Below are 16,498 nucleotides of genomic sequence, written 5' to 3'. Positions count from 1 at the left end.
TATTCTTCAGAAGGATGTGTCTATAGAATACTACCTTACACATGTCCTCAATACAAATGTGATATTGTGAAAAGATCATTAAGAAGTTGAGTGATTTGCCAGTATCTTCAATCCCTCTAGTACCCCTGACTCTCCTGGACATCTATCCAATGAGATTGAGCCTCTTATTTCAACTTTTCTCTAAGTCATTTTAGATCTATTCTTCTTCACCATCATTCTGATTATTAATAGCTTATTTGCATCACACTGTAAGTAATTCAAAAGTGCCTAATATTTTAGACCTTATCCTCCAGAAATTTATATTTGGAAAGGTCACAGTGATGGGAGAGACTATCAGACTATTTTACGGGGGTCAGAAAAGCAGGGCTCATTAAAAACTAGAAAATCGATGTGCGTGGCCATAAGAGAGAAAAACCTGAGACAGAACCAAGACTTACTAATGAGCCATTGTCTGCTGCCTTCTGTCCCAGCCTCCTGCCTGCTAACAAGGCTGGGCTGGTCCAGGTCCTAGATCTTTCTCATGTAGAATCTGGAGAACGGGTGGAGAGGGGCTGAACAGGAGATTGAGAAGAAACCTGTATGAATAAGTGTAAGGCTGCACAATACACATAATAAAGGGCTCAGGGAGGGAACGGCAGAGGGAAGAAAACCCTCTCAGGCTGAGCAGTGAGGGAAGGTTTGGAGTTTGTTATGGGAAAGGCTGGGGGTGGGAGAAAGGAAAAGAAGGGGCTGGGGCCAACGTGGAATTGGATCCCCTTGAAAATTCTTTCAAAAATGCAGGTAAAAATCGATTTCTTTTTATTTCTCTTTGGACACTAATTGAGCCTCTCCAACTTGACCTCCTTAAGAAAACAGAAGGCCTTGGTTTTATCAGGGTTATATAAGAAAACAGAGAATGCATTAATTAGTACTGTGTGTAAGCTGAGCCATTCAAGGACCCTACAAGGCTCCAACTCTCTGATTCCACAAGTTGAGGCCAGCAACCAGCAAGTGTGGACCCTGGGGAGTTCACCTCTTTCAAGTTCAATGTTCTGACCTGGTCCTCTTAAACAGCATTAAACTTAAGTTCCTGATTTAACCATGCCATTTCACGTTCTCGGTCCCAGCCTTGAAATTGCAGTCAAATCTTGACTGCTGATTTTCAAAACGACCTCTGGCTTCCTTGCCTCTTTGACCGGCTCTCAACCTTCTGGTCTCAGCTGCTCGGGATTGGCCTAGACATGGTCCCAGAATTCTTCCTCAGATAACCTTTACCCTGGCCCTGAGGATCTCAGATAATGTGGATATTTTAATTAATCCAGGAAGGCTTCATGGAGGGAAGAGAATCTCATAAACTATTTGAATGAAGGCTTGAAAATTTTAAGGAGAGATTAGGACACAACTCAAAATAATTTCTTTAATCTGAGCTTGAACATCGGTGCTTAGAGGTTAGAATGGATTGAGAATGGGGCTCTGTGCAAACCTGCCTTAAAATGAAAGTGAAAGCTAGTGAGGAGGAACACTAAGAAAGAATTCACATTCTGGTCCCTTGGGAACTGGTTCTTTTCCTCGATTGATATGCATTCCACTCCTTTTTGGGAACTTCGCTCCTTGGCTAAGAGAGCAGTAGGCGAGTAAGCTCCATTTTCCTCCACCATCAAAAACAGCAAGTGATTAATTAAGCCAAGAGCTGGATTGTCTTTGAATCTGGTTGAAAGAGATAGCAGGCTGGAGAAAAATGCAACAGCTGTCTTCCATTTTTCTACAGAACTCTTGCTGGAACAATTTTTTTGCCTTGTTTTTTATTTAAAAAATTTCCCAAAACGCTGCTGCTCTGCTTACCCATCCTTTAGCCAGGCATTTTGTGTGGGAGTGATTGAAGTGGGCAATTAGATTCTCCTCTTAGTCCCTCTTCATTTTCCTTTGGTAGACATTTATTTCTTCACTGTGCAATAAAAAGGATTTTTGAACAGGAGGGAAAAAAAATCTCATTTTATTTTATCCTGTTTGGATTCAGGATAGATCTTGGAAATGTGTGTTTCCGGATACACTGATGATTTTGGAGAGGAAAACAGAAGCAGCATTTTGATTAGGGGGCATGAGAGAAAAAATAAGAATATTCCCTTAGTCTTCTGTCCACCTTGTGGGGCTGCCGGCATCCTTAATCGTTCTTCCCCACGCACTTTACAAGTGAAAGAGAAAAATGTTCAAAACCGCATGTTTCCAAATATCCTAATTACAGGCGTTCTACACTGAACTCTCAGCGGAATGTAAATAGCACATCAAAGTGTATTCATCCGTTCATCCCTAACTTTGTCAATAATGATGCCGAAGTGTAACTACGTCTCCCCCAACCACAGGTGCATGAGTGCTCAATGTTCTCCCCTCAGACTCCACATTTTATCCCTTCCCCTCTTGCTTTGTCCACCAAGAGCACACCCCTCTTAGCTGCTAGGACGTTTAACGAGAAAGGAGTGCTCCTGAGTAGATGCTTTCAAATGCTGCCCAGGTTTACTAAGGAGAGAACTGGGACTTGGTCATTCCAGCCCCTAAAGCGCTCTGACATCTGAAGCCACGCTTCACAGATTTCAAATGCTTTCCTGTTGAGACCAAACGTATTTTACGAATTTGCTACGGTTTTGTTGCCCTTCATTTCCCAAATCTGCTTGGGGCACCAGCAAATGAGACCTAAATTTAAATCCAACAGAGAGATATTTCCATCTTAAACTACCAGGGCCAATTTAAAGAAATCGTAGAGGAGATGCATTGCTGCTTATTGGTTGGTGTTCTCTTTGTAGAGTTGGCTGGTCATGCCAGCCTCCATTTCAGAAGAGAATCATGTGAAGAAGGGGGTGATCTGGCCAAGTCTGCATATGTCATTTTAGCACCTGATGCTCCCTGTACACTCACGCTGTGTACCTGTCTGTTTCCTTGAGCTCAGTACTCTCTCCATGGCCCACTGGAGGCACCTGACTAAAGGTCATCACTGCAGCCTACAAAAAAGGGCAGTGCTCAGTCACATGGACACGTCCTTCAGGTTCTCTGAGGCTGAAAGGACTGCTCATGAAGAGCTAAAATATATATATTAATAAGAAACTTACCTTCCTTACTGGGAAGTCATCATTCTACAAATGAAATTACATACAGACTATTGATGGAGTGAATGTTTAAAAAATTTTATTTATTTTTATACAGCAGGTTATTATTATCTATTTTATACATGTTAGTGTATATGTGTCAATCCCAATCTCCCAATTCATCCCACTACCACCACCACCTCCTCCCCACCTTCCCCCCTTGGTGTCCCTATGTTTGTTATCGACATCTGTGTCTCTATTTCTGCCTTGCAAACCGGTTCACCTGTACCGTTTTTTTAGATTCCACACATATGCGTTAGTATACGATATTTGTTTTTCTCTTTCTGACTTACTTCACTCTGTATGACAGTCTCTAGGTCCATCCACGTCTCTACAAATGACCCAATTTCGTTCCTTTTTATGGCTGAGTAATAGTCCATTGTATATATGTACCACATCTTCTTTATCCATTCATCTGTTGATGGGCCTTTACGTTGCTTCCATGACCTGGCTGTTGTAAACAGTGCTGCAATGAACACTGGGGTACATGTGTCTTTTTTTTTTTTTTTTTTTTTATTTATTTATTTATTTTTGGCTGTGTTGGGTCTTCGTTTCTGTGCGAGGGCTTTCTCTATCTGTGGCAAGCAGGGGCCACTCTTCATCGCGGTGCGCAGGCCTCTCACTATCACGGCCTCTCTTGTTGCGGAGCACAGGCTCCAGACGCGCAGGCTCAGTAGTTGTGGCTCACGGGCCTAGTTGCTCCGCGGCATGTGGGATCTTCCCAGACCAGGGCTCGAACCCGTGTCCCCTGCATTGGCAGGCAGATTCTCAACCACTGTGCCACCAGGGAAGCCCCATGTGTCTTTTTGAATTATGGTTTTCTCTGGGTATATTCCCAGTAGTGGGATTGCTGGGCCATATGATGGAGTGAATTTCTAACCTCAGCTTGACGCCCTCCTGTTACCACTCTACCCTAGGCTACCTCATTTTCTAACATCAGTCACTCTGTGTTTAGGGAATGTAAATCAATTCAAATTTAAGCCCAAACTAAACAATTGCTAGGGTAAACCTGCTGCCAAAATTATTCTGAAACAAATAGCACCCAACGCAATTCTTTGCCTGAAGATTTTTGATAAACATGGGTTGAATCAGCAAACATTTTTAAATAAATGAATATTAATAATTTTTGCATCCATCCGTGGTTTGGGTTATCTGTCATATTATAGATTATTTTCACCATTTATCCCTTCTATTGGTTAGGTAATTGAAAATGTACTGTAATCTAAGTTGCCCTAAGAGCACACAAAATGGGAATGAGAATGTGGGGAAGGAAAATGGATTATCTGCTTCACAAAATCTGTGTGTTATCTTATACGGCTCTCTGCTCTATGTTCATATGCAAGGTTAGATAACTCTAGAGGCCAATCAGAATGCCCTGTACTATTCAGTGGTTCTAATTGTTTAAAAAAGGGATGAAGGAAATAGCATTATTAAATGCCTACAATGTGCCTTTGCTTTTACATATATTATCTCACTTAATACTCAACACATCCTTGGGAAGTATAATATTATTTTCATTTTAAAAATAAATGAACTGAGACACAGAAAAGTTAAGTAAGTGGAGGAACCAATTTCGAAATAGCCCCCAAACTGGCAAAGCTGGCTACACTCAGCGTTTGTGGAAATTGTTTGTACAGACCACACATGCCTGTGAGAGCTCCTAGTGATATTGTTTATTGGGGGTTTTGTATGGCAAGACACCATTCTCAGTGGTTTATATGGATTTACTCATGAGGTAGGGACTGTACTGTCCCCACTTTACATGGGAGGAAGTGCAGGGGCAGAGAGGTTATAAACTTGTCCCAAATCTCACAGCTAGTGAGTAGTAGGTCCAGGATTTAAACCCTGGAAACCTAGCTCCAGAGCTTGTGTTCTCTTAAACACTGTGTTATTGAGCTCCTCAGAAGGGACACAACAGATAAATGACTCTCTGTACAGGTGGTACTTGCAGCAAACCCACCAGAAATAAGGCTGGCCCGGTTTTACTGATTCCGTGCACCAGTTGGTATCTTTGGCGACAATGTCCTTTATTTTCTCTCTCTCTCTCTCCTTTGAGGTACCGTCCAATAGAACTTTCTGCAATGGTGGAAGTGTTCTATATTTGCTACACTTTCCAGTATGGTTGGCACTGGCCGCACGTCCCTACTGAACATTTGAAATGTCGCTAGAGCAACTGAGGAGCTGAATTTCTAACTTTATTTAATTTTAATTAATTTAAATTTAAATAGTCACATGTCCTGCATTGGCTGTACTGATTGCAGAGTGCAACTGGAGAGACTCCACTGAGATGATAATGGCTATGGTAAGACCTTATGTTTGTTGAACATCTATTAGTCCATTCAAGCCTCAAAACAACTCTGTGTGGTATTATAATCATCCCCATTGTACAGATTCAGCAAACTTATTTTACATAGTGTTATTGGCTTGCCCCATCCCATGAAGCATGTAAACCGGTAGGAAGAGAAATTACGGGTTGGAAAAATTGATCTAAGAAAAAAAAAAGCAAAGACTCTTTGGCTATGAAAATAATTTTAAAGGGCTGAGGCACATCTGGTTTTGCTAAACATTTTTTCCCAGGGTCTGGCTCTTAATAGTAGATGCTCAATAAAAACTTGTTGAATGAAAGAGTGAATAAATACAGAGTTATAATCTTGGTCTATTATGCAAAGAATTGTAGCCAATTGTCATTTATCTTTGTTAAGAACAGCCTGGAAGGTTTAGATAAGATGAAAAAAACTTCCTGACACTGAAATGTGTTTCTGGAGGATCTTAAAATTTATATGCTGAAAGTATGTAAATATAAGATTTCTTCTGTTCAAAATGCAATGAATTTGATATGCTTCCACCTACAGAATAAAGGATTGATTAAGTTCATCCTTCATCCCTCTGAGATAACCATTCATTGTTAAATGTAAGAGACCCTATCCTAGCATATAAAGAAATGACAAGCATTTCCTGAACAAAAGCAATTTCTGAAGAGAAATTCTTGCCAAACATATTTCACTTGGGGAGTGAGTCACAAAGACGGCACGTTTATTCACTAATTACATGTCTGTTGATTAAGAAGGTTACAGCAAATCACTTTTGGGTTATTCAAAACTGTATAAATTTTGCACCTCTTTTTCTTTCATTTATAAAGCTCTTTGGACTAAAAACATCCGTGGTCTCCATCTAGTTTTTTTTTTTTTTTTTTTTAAATTTGTTTATTTACTTACTTAGAATCAGTATGGGTTCACAGATTCTATTTTTATTAACTTTATGGTATAACTCATACAGTTCACCCATTTAAAGTATACACACTTCTTTTATTTATTTATTTATTTATTTATTTATTTATTTATGGCTGTGTTGGGTCTTCGTTTCTGTGCGAGGGCTTTCTCCAGTTGTGGCAAGCGGGGGCCACTCTTCATCGCGGTGCGCGGGCCTCTCACCATCGTGGCCTCTCCAATCACGGAGCACAGGCTCCAGACACGCAGGCTCAGTATTTGTGGCTCACGGGCCTAGTTGCTCCATGGCATGTGGGATCTTCCCAGACCAGGGCTCGAACCCGTGTCCCCTGCATTAGCAGGCAGATTCTCAACCACTGCGTCACCAGGGAAGCCCCTCCATCTAGTTTTAACGAGAGCTTTCCACATGCTTTGTGATCCTTAAACGATTACGTGGTCATTTACTGATTTGGAAAACGTAATGGATGCTGTGAAGGAAATGTAACTATTTAGGCACTGCTGTAGAAACTAGCATCTTCTAAGTGGCTGTGCTGCAGATATCGTTCATCCCCCTGGTCTGTGATGCCCTGGAGCAGGGCTCACATCTGTCCTGATCGTGATTACTGCCCTCAGGGCTGGTACGGCGCCTCCACGGAGTAGAGTGTCAACAAAATGTGTTAGATGAATGAATGAATGAATTCCAACATGACCAAATACATTACATTTTTCTGATTTTTTTTAGGTGAGAAATCTGAGTCTGTGAAGAAAATTAAAGAAAAATTAAAATTAAATTAAAATTTTAAAATTAATTTTAAAATGAAAATTGAATTAAAAATTTAAAATTAATTAATTTTAAAATTAAAATTAAAATTAAAATGTTTCTTCACAGCCACCAAAAAAGACAATAATAGAATACTAAATATGAAAGGGAATGAAATCTCTAGAAACAGCCCCATTCCACTAGCTTTTAAATATGCCCTTCTTTGAGAAGCTTCTGAATCAGCCAAGGTTGAGTTGGGAAACAGCACCTGAGGTGTTTCAATGACTTTATTGTTGGGTATGGATTTCACAGGTAATGGAAAAGCCAAGGAGCCTACGGGGGGCTGGGGGGGGCGGGGAGGGGTGGCAGCCGAGAGACTAGAAAAGGCAAGAACCTTACAGGAAGAAGTCAGTGTTTCCAGGGCCAAGGAGTAGGCCACCTGGAGGAAGCTGCAACAGTGGGCTTACCCAGCAGGGCTGACAGCCATGCAGGAGACCCAGCAGTGACTGCTGCAAACGCTACTCCAAGCAGACAGATGATGGAGAAAGACCATGATTTATCTCCCCATCTGGCCCTTCAGTTTTCCATCTTGTCTCCCCACTGGCCTCTTTGGAAGCCAGGAGACAAAGGAGCCTCGGAAATATTGCTCCCTGAGTTATAGTGCCGGGAAGAGAAGGGCAGAAAATGCATGTAGAGAAAACAGGCAGACAACCCATACATCTGCACTTACGCCTTCTGACAGTTAGCTTCTCCCTCCTGTGTACCCGTACAGCACACTAGGCAGAGAATTATTATAACACTCATCACATGACATAGTTATGCTTTGCTTACATATCTGCCCTGACTTATATCTATCTTTTGATTTCTCCAGCACTAGTACTGGGATACTGCAATTTTTGAATAAAAGATTTTTGAATGAATGGATAAATAAATGATTGATTTCATTCAATTTCAACAAAGGTTTATTGAACATTTACACTGGGCCACAATGTTCTGATGGATTCCACCTAGGTGATTTCATTCACAGAATGTTCTGAAAGGCCTAAATGCCCATCACATGTTCCTTGTCCCAAACTGTCAATTCTCACCAACAAACTAATCGTTGGCAGTGAGTGTGATGACCCATCAGCACAGATAGTGAGCTTATTTCCATGGTTACGGATGTTAAAATCCAAAATATATTAAGCTGACATTATACATGATGCTCAGTATTGTGTGGTTACAAGGGTGAAAACTCATGCCCTTGTCCTCAAGGAGTTTGAATTCTGCCAGGGACACAGAAGGACCATCCAGAGATCATTTTGATGCCTTTGCTGAGCTAGAGTTATACACAAGATGCTGTGGAGTCAGAGTTGGCACTTCACCCAGTCAGGGAGTTCAGGGAAGTTTCTGGAATCTTGCAAGTGGAGTAAGAGTGAATCAGTAAAGATAGAAAGGGACCAGCATGAGCACAGGCAGAGTTGTAAAATCGATTTCTGCACGTTGTTCGCTCCGACTAGAGATGAGGCTAGAGGATAGAATGAGTAATGAAAAGTACTGTAAACACTTAGTCTGCAGGCAGTGGGGAGACACTGTGTCCTGTGGCCCACTCTGGCTGCAGCATGGAAGAGAGATTTAAAGTGAGTAAGACTGGATGCAGTAAAAAGGTAATACAGGTCCTACAGAAGCAGGCCGACAAATATCAAAGCCCACATGTAAAAATTCACATCAGCACTGCTCTAATAATGCAAACCTGAAAACTAACTAAATCGCCACTTTTTAAAGTTTTTGTATGTCAAAAACTGATTTTAACTCCCAAAATCTTATGTCAGAATGGAATTTTGTATTTATGTCTGTGTGTGTGTGTTTGTGTTCTACACTATTTTTGTAACAGATCCACAATTATGATTATTCAGGAGGATGGATTCAGGCTCTACAGTGCTCCAGGTGCTGGATGTGAAAGCCAATCCCAGGGTTGTGAGGGAGACAGACAACCTGTTGGGCACCTCACCAAGCCCGGGGCATAATGGGAAGGTGCTGTCAGCACAGAGAGGTCTAACATCTAACATGTTCTCTCTGCTCATAGAACTATAATTATTTTCTCCTTGAACTTTAGAACATCTGCTTCCTTAAAGTGTGAGGCTGTGTCTGATTACACCTAACATTCCTTCTCTCATTAAAAAGTCTCTCAGTGATGTGGTCACCTTCTTCTAAGTATTCACTAATTTCCCATCTAATCAGAAGTAAGTTCTTTCCTTATTTCCAGGTAATAGGAATAAATTCCAGGCACAGTTGCACTATTCTATGTACTGAGCACCCCCTCTCCCCAAAATAAGAAGAATTTATTAGATATTCTGGAGATGGTGACTATCTTATCAATTTTGTATCTCTGGCATCTGGCCCATAATCATGGCCAGTAAATGGTTAGTCCAATTTAATAAATTAAGTTGTATTTTAAAAATTCAATTTTTTCACTGAATAGGCAGACCTCCTTCTGTCCAATCATTTTATTTCTCACCTTTGTGCCAATTTTGTATTTTAAAACAATTTTCAAAATCTATTTTTACTATCCTCCACCAAGCTGGACATCTGTTCTATATGCCACAATGACTGCAATGTTCTCATGGCCTATTATAGGTTGAATTTTATCACCCGAAAATAATATTGAAGTCTTAACCCATGAAGGGGGCCTTATTTGGAAATAGGTTCTTTGTAAGTCATTAAGTAAGGCTAAGGACATTAGAACGGGCCCTAATCCAATATAAGTGGTAACCTTATAAAATGGTGAAATTTGGACACAGACACATTCAACAGGAAGAATGTATGTGAAAATGAAGGCAGAGATCAGAGTGATGCTTCTGTAAGCCAAGGAATGACAAAGATTGCCAACAAACCACCAGAATCTAGGAGAGAGGCACGGAACAGATTCTCCCTCACAGACCCCAGAAAGAACCAACCTGTCGACACACCTTGATCTCAGACTTCCAGCCTCCAGGACTGTGAGACAATACATTTCTGTTGTTTAAGCTACTCAGTGTGTGGTACTTTGTTACAGCAGCTCCAGGAAGTGAATACAGAGCCCTTCAGGCATATCATTACAGTTCTTATCACTTCTTACTTTAGTTAAATATTTACATATCCATCTCCACTTGTGATTGTGAACTCTTTGATATCAGATATTAAGTCTTAGATATCTCCATATCTTGATATCCTCTGTACAGACACACTATTGATTTAATTGTGTTCTTGATTTGCCCTGCTATAACCCCAGTCTGTATCAAATGTATTTTCTTGGAACAGTGTGTAGTCTTCTACTATTTCGGTTCACTGAAACATAGTGATAGCTATGAGATAATCTCTGCTGCCCTGTATTAACGTTTCAAGCTCATTTTGCTTGAATTGCTCATTGTTCTGCACTTACATGTAAACAAGTTCAGCCATAAGTTATTACTCTTGACCAGTTTCCCTGCCATTTTTCTCATGAGAGTAACTGGACACTTCTTGCACTTTAGCTTGTCTTGTTATTTTTTGTTTCTGTTCTAACCTATTATCATTTATAGAATTGTGATTTGTGGTTTCTTTTGCCTAACACTTTCTTCTTTCTACCTCTTAAATTAAAGCCTCAACATTAAGCTCCTGCTATTTGTAGAGCACTGTACTAGATGCTAAAGATGCGACATGAATAAAATATGGCCCTTGTTCTCAAGAGATTCAGTCAGCTCCTTTCCTGAACAATATTTTCTTCTCAGTCTTCATGGAATGCTACCTGCTCTTTATCATTTTGTTATCATAAACCACACACCAGAGGACCAAATTCATTTATTTTCCCACTTATATCCTACCATCCAATTACTTCCTATAACTTCCTATCTTCTTTTCAAAGTCATGACTTTAGAAGAAGAAACAATACGTTCTATGGCTCTAAGTTCACCAGCTTCCTATTCAGATCCTCCAAATCACTAGAAATATACCCTAAGTTCATTTTTTTAATATTAATTTATTTATTTTTGTCTGTGTTGGGTCTTCGTTGCCGCGTACGGGCTTTTGCTACTCTTCATTGTGGCAAGTGGGGGCTACTCTCTGTTGCGGTGCGCGGGCTTCTCATTGTGGTGGCTTCTCTTGCTGCGGAGCACAGGCTCTAGGTGGGCAGGCTTCAGTAGTTGTGGCACACGGGCTCAGTAGTTGTGGCTCGTGGGCTCTAGAGCGCAGGCTCGGTAGTTGTGGCACATGGGCTTAGTTGCTCCGAGGCATGTGGGATCTTCCTGGGCCAGGGCTTGAACCCATGCCCCCTGCATTGGCAGGCGGATTCTTAACCACTGTGCCACGAGGGAAGTCCACCCTAAGTTTATTTTTGCAGAAACATGCATTCGCAAGTGGGTACAGAGAAAGCAAACGCATAGGGTAGATGAAAATAGGAGGGCCACTGGGTTTTGTCAGGTTCCCTTTCATTCTTATATTATGGCTTACATATTTCTCGGTATGGATTTATCCACCATCATCCATCACTGTGTATATATGTTTTGGAGGGGCAGGGGAAGGTCACTTCCTCCTGAGGTTATAGCAGGTTGTTGCTCATTCATTAATAGCACTTAGAAATCCTTCTTATTCCCAGAAAAAAAAAAAGCACACTGTTTCCTCTTCAAGCAGACTTTTATGTCACGTTCTACCGGTGATAATGTTTTTCCTTGTCATTTACCCCAGTGTCACATTCATTCACTCCTGTACTGCTTAACACTGGTATTGATTTTTCCAGTACTCACTCTTGCATCTTTAGAATATATTTTCATTTTCAGCATGCTTCCTGAATTACTTTCTTTTCATCATCTCTAGGGACTTTTCATTCTCCTTAATAAGCTGGAGCACAGAGGTATGCTCTTGACACCCTTTGACCTTTTCTAAAGGAAAGATTAGTATGCTTTTAGACCACACATGATTGATGACTATCTCAGCAGAGAAGACAAACATAGCATACATTCTACAGGTCACTGGAACAGGACTCTTAGTTCCCATACATCCTGGATTCATAATAATAATCAGAGGAGGCCAACTTTCAAGGCTCTCACATAAAGAGATCTCAGGATGCCCATGTTGAAACAAAACATAAATACATTTGCTTAGCACAATACACCTGGAGGGGAATTTTCAGATAGATACCGTCATGCTCTATCAAGGTGAATGACCCTACCTGAGAAAGATATTTTAAAATAATGACATCTCAAAGTCAGGATTTGATTAGATAAATGGATTTTTAACCCTGAAAGTTTACCTGCAGAACTATAGCATTTTTACCATTGCAACAGTCTTTTCTTGGAAAAAAAGAGATATTAACTGAATATTTATAATTCCCTTTGCACTAAAGATAATACACAGATTCCTTTCCTTGTCTCCAAATACTTCTCCCTCATTGCCCTAGATTACTTCTTTTGGCCACAGTTGCATTCCAGCCCTCCTTCAATACTGGCAACCCAGTTCCCACCTCCTCACTCAGACACTGCCCACTTGTATCTCCCCAAACCATCCTCTTGTTGAGAAAGCTCCTGAGGTTCCACGAGTCCACAGTGCTTCTTGTATTGGTCAGCGTGCACAAAGCAATTGTACTTTGTGTACTGAGTGATTAGTCAAGGTTGGACTCAAAGTATCTGAGCTTCCTCTACTCTTCACTCTTTATTGACTTTAACATTGTGAAGCCATTGGTAGACTTATTTCCAATGCTTTCTCTTTGTTTATTTTGTGTCCTTTTATGTTTAGTATGGAAAAGTGCATATTATATTGTAAGTTCTTTAAAAATAGGGATAATACTCCCAAAATCCTCTCTACTAATATCTGACATTACCCATATAAAATAAATTGTTGGAAGTAATGGTGCCTCCTGTGTGTAGGAATGAGATGGTCACCCATGGCCATAGTCTTTCTTAAATGCACAACTATATTTTGAAGAACTTTTTTAAAAGATTGCATTACACTGTCTCAACTGAACAGTTTTAAATCATTCTACACAATTGTGCATCAGGTGTTCTTTAAGCTAAATCTAATCAGTGTACAAATTGTGTATTATTTATTTAGTGTTCATAGGGTCCCCAACAGTATATTTGGAAAATTTTACATATATACATATATATATATATATATACACACACACACGTATATATATATACACATGTGTATGTATGTGTGTGTGCATATATATATGAATTGAAGATTAGGCAAGGAGCTAACATTAAAAGACTTTATCTTGAGCACCAAACCCATTGGGAATCTCCTCTTCCTGTCTCCTGAATACCTCAAATTGACCACGGTCATAAAGTAATATTCAGACAGCATCTCCTCTGTGAATCTTTTCCTGACATCCCCTCCTTCCTGAACACATAGGAACTGATCCATCACTGGTGCACTGTAACTTTTTATGAATTCCTCTGTTGGTTCAGTTCTCTGTCCTCCTTTGTCTGTGTTGTTTTCGAATGCAGGGACTTCCTCTACTTGGCCCACCCACACATTCAATCGGTTGCTATTTCTTTAGTGTTTAACCATATTCAGACACTACGCCCTACAGGAGGAACTCAACAGTGAGCAGGAAAGTGGGTCCTCCCTAAAGGAGCTTATAGTCCAGTGGGGAGGGCAAATAATAAACAAGAAATAATATCAAAGTGTATGATGTCCTCTAGACCTGGCAAATACGGGCTCTCAAAAACGTTATTTTTTCTAAAATAAATACACACTCATAAACTTAGAACAAAAGATAACTACATAGAGTCGATAGACACATAAAGAAAATATTTATTACAGGGCCTGATTGGTATGAAGTTATGAGAAGGTGATTATGGTTTCTTGGCACATCTCCTATTTGGTATCAGGCACAAAGTTAAATAATCAACTGTCAAAAACTTCATTCGTATTTTTTTGTTGTTGCCCAACCAATGGTATTTTCCACATCAAAATTTGGAAATGGGAATAGGTAGCACTGGCTGCACCTGAAGAAGACAGAACTCCAGCCAGAGAAAAAGAAAGACTCCTAGTCAAAAACAAAAACACTCTAATTAGTCGTTTCATTTCAAGATGTTGAAACAACTCCAACCCAAGGAAACCAAGGCCTGCAGAGTCAGAACAGCTCATAGAAGAGACAAAAGATGTTTCATTTATTTAGGAGTTTGATCTGAATCCAATTTGGAATGAAAAACCTAAAACCTATTAGAATAATAAACCTGGATAGAATGTTGTTTTCCTTAATACGAAAAGACCTAGGCTTTGCACAAAATCTATTTTAAGATCTTCAATTTTTTATAATCAGGGCAGGTGTTTAAATGGTTGTATGAAATGGTTTAGTTAGTACTCAGCTTTGCTTTCTTTTTTTTTTTTTTTTAAAGATTTTTTTTTTTATTGATTAATTGATTGATTGATTGATTGCTATGTTGGGTCTTCGTTTCTGTGCTAGGGCTTTCTCTAGTTGTGGCAAGTGGGGGCCACTCTTCATCACGGTGCGCGGGCCTCTCACCATCGCGGCCCCTCTTGTTGCGGAGCGCAGGCTCCAGACACGCAGGCTCAGTAATTGTGGCTCACGGGCCCAGCCGCTCTGCGGCATGTGGGATCTTCCCAGACCAGGGCTCGAACCCGTGTCCCCTGCATTAGCAGGCAGACTCTCAACCACTGCGCCACCAGGGAAGCCCCTCAGCTATGCTTTCTGTGAAATATTCTGTTTAAGCTGTTTGCATGGTCTTTATTAAAAGCTCAATTTTAGAAATCTTGTGGACAAATGACTTTCTACTGGCAGATAGTTATGAAGTAGAGAATATATCTGAGATAATTTGGAATCAGGTATAATTTTTAAAAATAGTTAAGAAATATGATGGGGGGAAACTTTTAATTCTTAGGTCGTAAGAATGAATTGACATTAATCTAACTAGATGGAAACTTACAAAGAATGGTTTTTGTTTTTTTTTTTTTAAACATGATCTCTTCCCAGCTGTGAAACCCAAGAGTCTTAACTTTAAAACAAAAAGGTTGGTAAATATTGATCTTTATTATGTTTGAACTTGAAGAAGAAAGGGAAAAAAGAGGAGAAAGAATAAAATAGACCCGCTTACAGACAATGTTTCAGGCTACTCAAAAATGTGAAAGCAGCTTATCAAGAGATTCAGATCCCTGTAACTATTTCATCTGCATCCCAGCAGGTATAAGATTTCTAAATTAATTATAAAAAGTCCAAATGCATTGTTCTATTGTCTACACTATTCATTACCTATTTAATTTAAATTAAAGGAAATTATATCAAATACTTTATTCACAGCGTCTCTCCTTACACAGCCAACACAATTTTCCATGCCAAAATGCACCCTGGGGAATGAAGAAGTCTTCTGATATGAGATTTTCATCTTCCTCAACTCACTCATGACCATCAACCAAATTCTTGCAATTCTCCAAATATGCTGTATTTTTTAATGCCTGCCTACTTTGGGCACACAGCATTTTATCTGTCTGGTCAACCCCAGCTCTTCCTTCAAACCTTCATTGGCCCTTCCTCTGGAAAACCTTCCTGATATTTCTTCTTCTTCTTCTGTGCTGTCATAACAGCTTATGGAAACTTTCCTCAGTAAATAATCAGGTTTGGTTAGTTTCCACATCCATCTCTTCTAGTAAACTCTAAAGATCAAAGACTGTGTTCCTTTCATATTTGTATTTCCAGAACCTTGTGGGGTCCTATAACTGAATTAAGCATTTAATAATTTGAAAAGAGAAATAAAAGTGGAGTTGGAAATCTCAGATCTTGAGCAATGTTTTCACCTTGTAAGCTTGTCTATCAAACTTGTCAACCACAAACACTTTCTATACAGATGGCCTCTGGATGTTTTTTAACATAAAAGGGAAAGGCATATTTAGGCAGTATCTAATTAATTTCTTACATATCAATTCAAGGTACAGAACAGATGGGAAAACAAAATTGTATCAAAATAATGCCAATTTATACTTTTCTGAGGTAGAAATTACCTCAAGTAAGTATAGATCCATTAATTCTCAGATTTTAAAGACTGAATTATTTTCATCCTTTCATCAAACAATTAGGAAAGCACTTTTTAGAGCATCAAATGCCTTTTAAAATTTTTATTGACATGAAGAAAAATATCCAAACACTAGAATGTAATTTATATCTTATGAACATATCAGAGAGTAATATAAAATGGTGCCGTGACATTAAGTAAAATATAAAATCAGTATTTTCACTTTCAATCACATAATAATTCATAATGGCCAGTAAACTTTATAAAGATACGTTTTGTTATCTGTATTTGTTTTGTAAAATACGGGGGGGGTGGGAAGCCATATTAGCACAGCCCTGTATATTTTTTCTAAGCACATTCTCAAAAGCAGAAAAACCACTTTACTCAAAGAAAGCAATTCTAGAGGGGAATTGCATGCAAATGTGGCAACTGAGCTTTGAAGCTCCA

This window comes from Balaenoptera acutorostrata, chromosome 18 (assembly GCF_949987535.1).
Source record: "Balaenoptera acutorostrata chromosome 18, mBalAcu1.1, whole genome shotgun sequence".
In the NCBI taxonomy this organism is placed as follows: Eukaryota; Metazoa; Chordata; class Mammalia; order Artiodactyla; family Balaenopteridae; genus Balaenoptera; species Balaenoptera acutorostrata.
The sequence above is the reverse complement of the archived record's forward strand: the minus strand, read 5'-3'. Positions refer to the sequence as shown.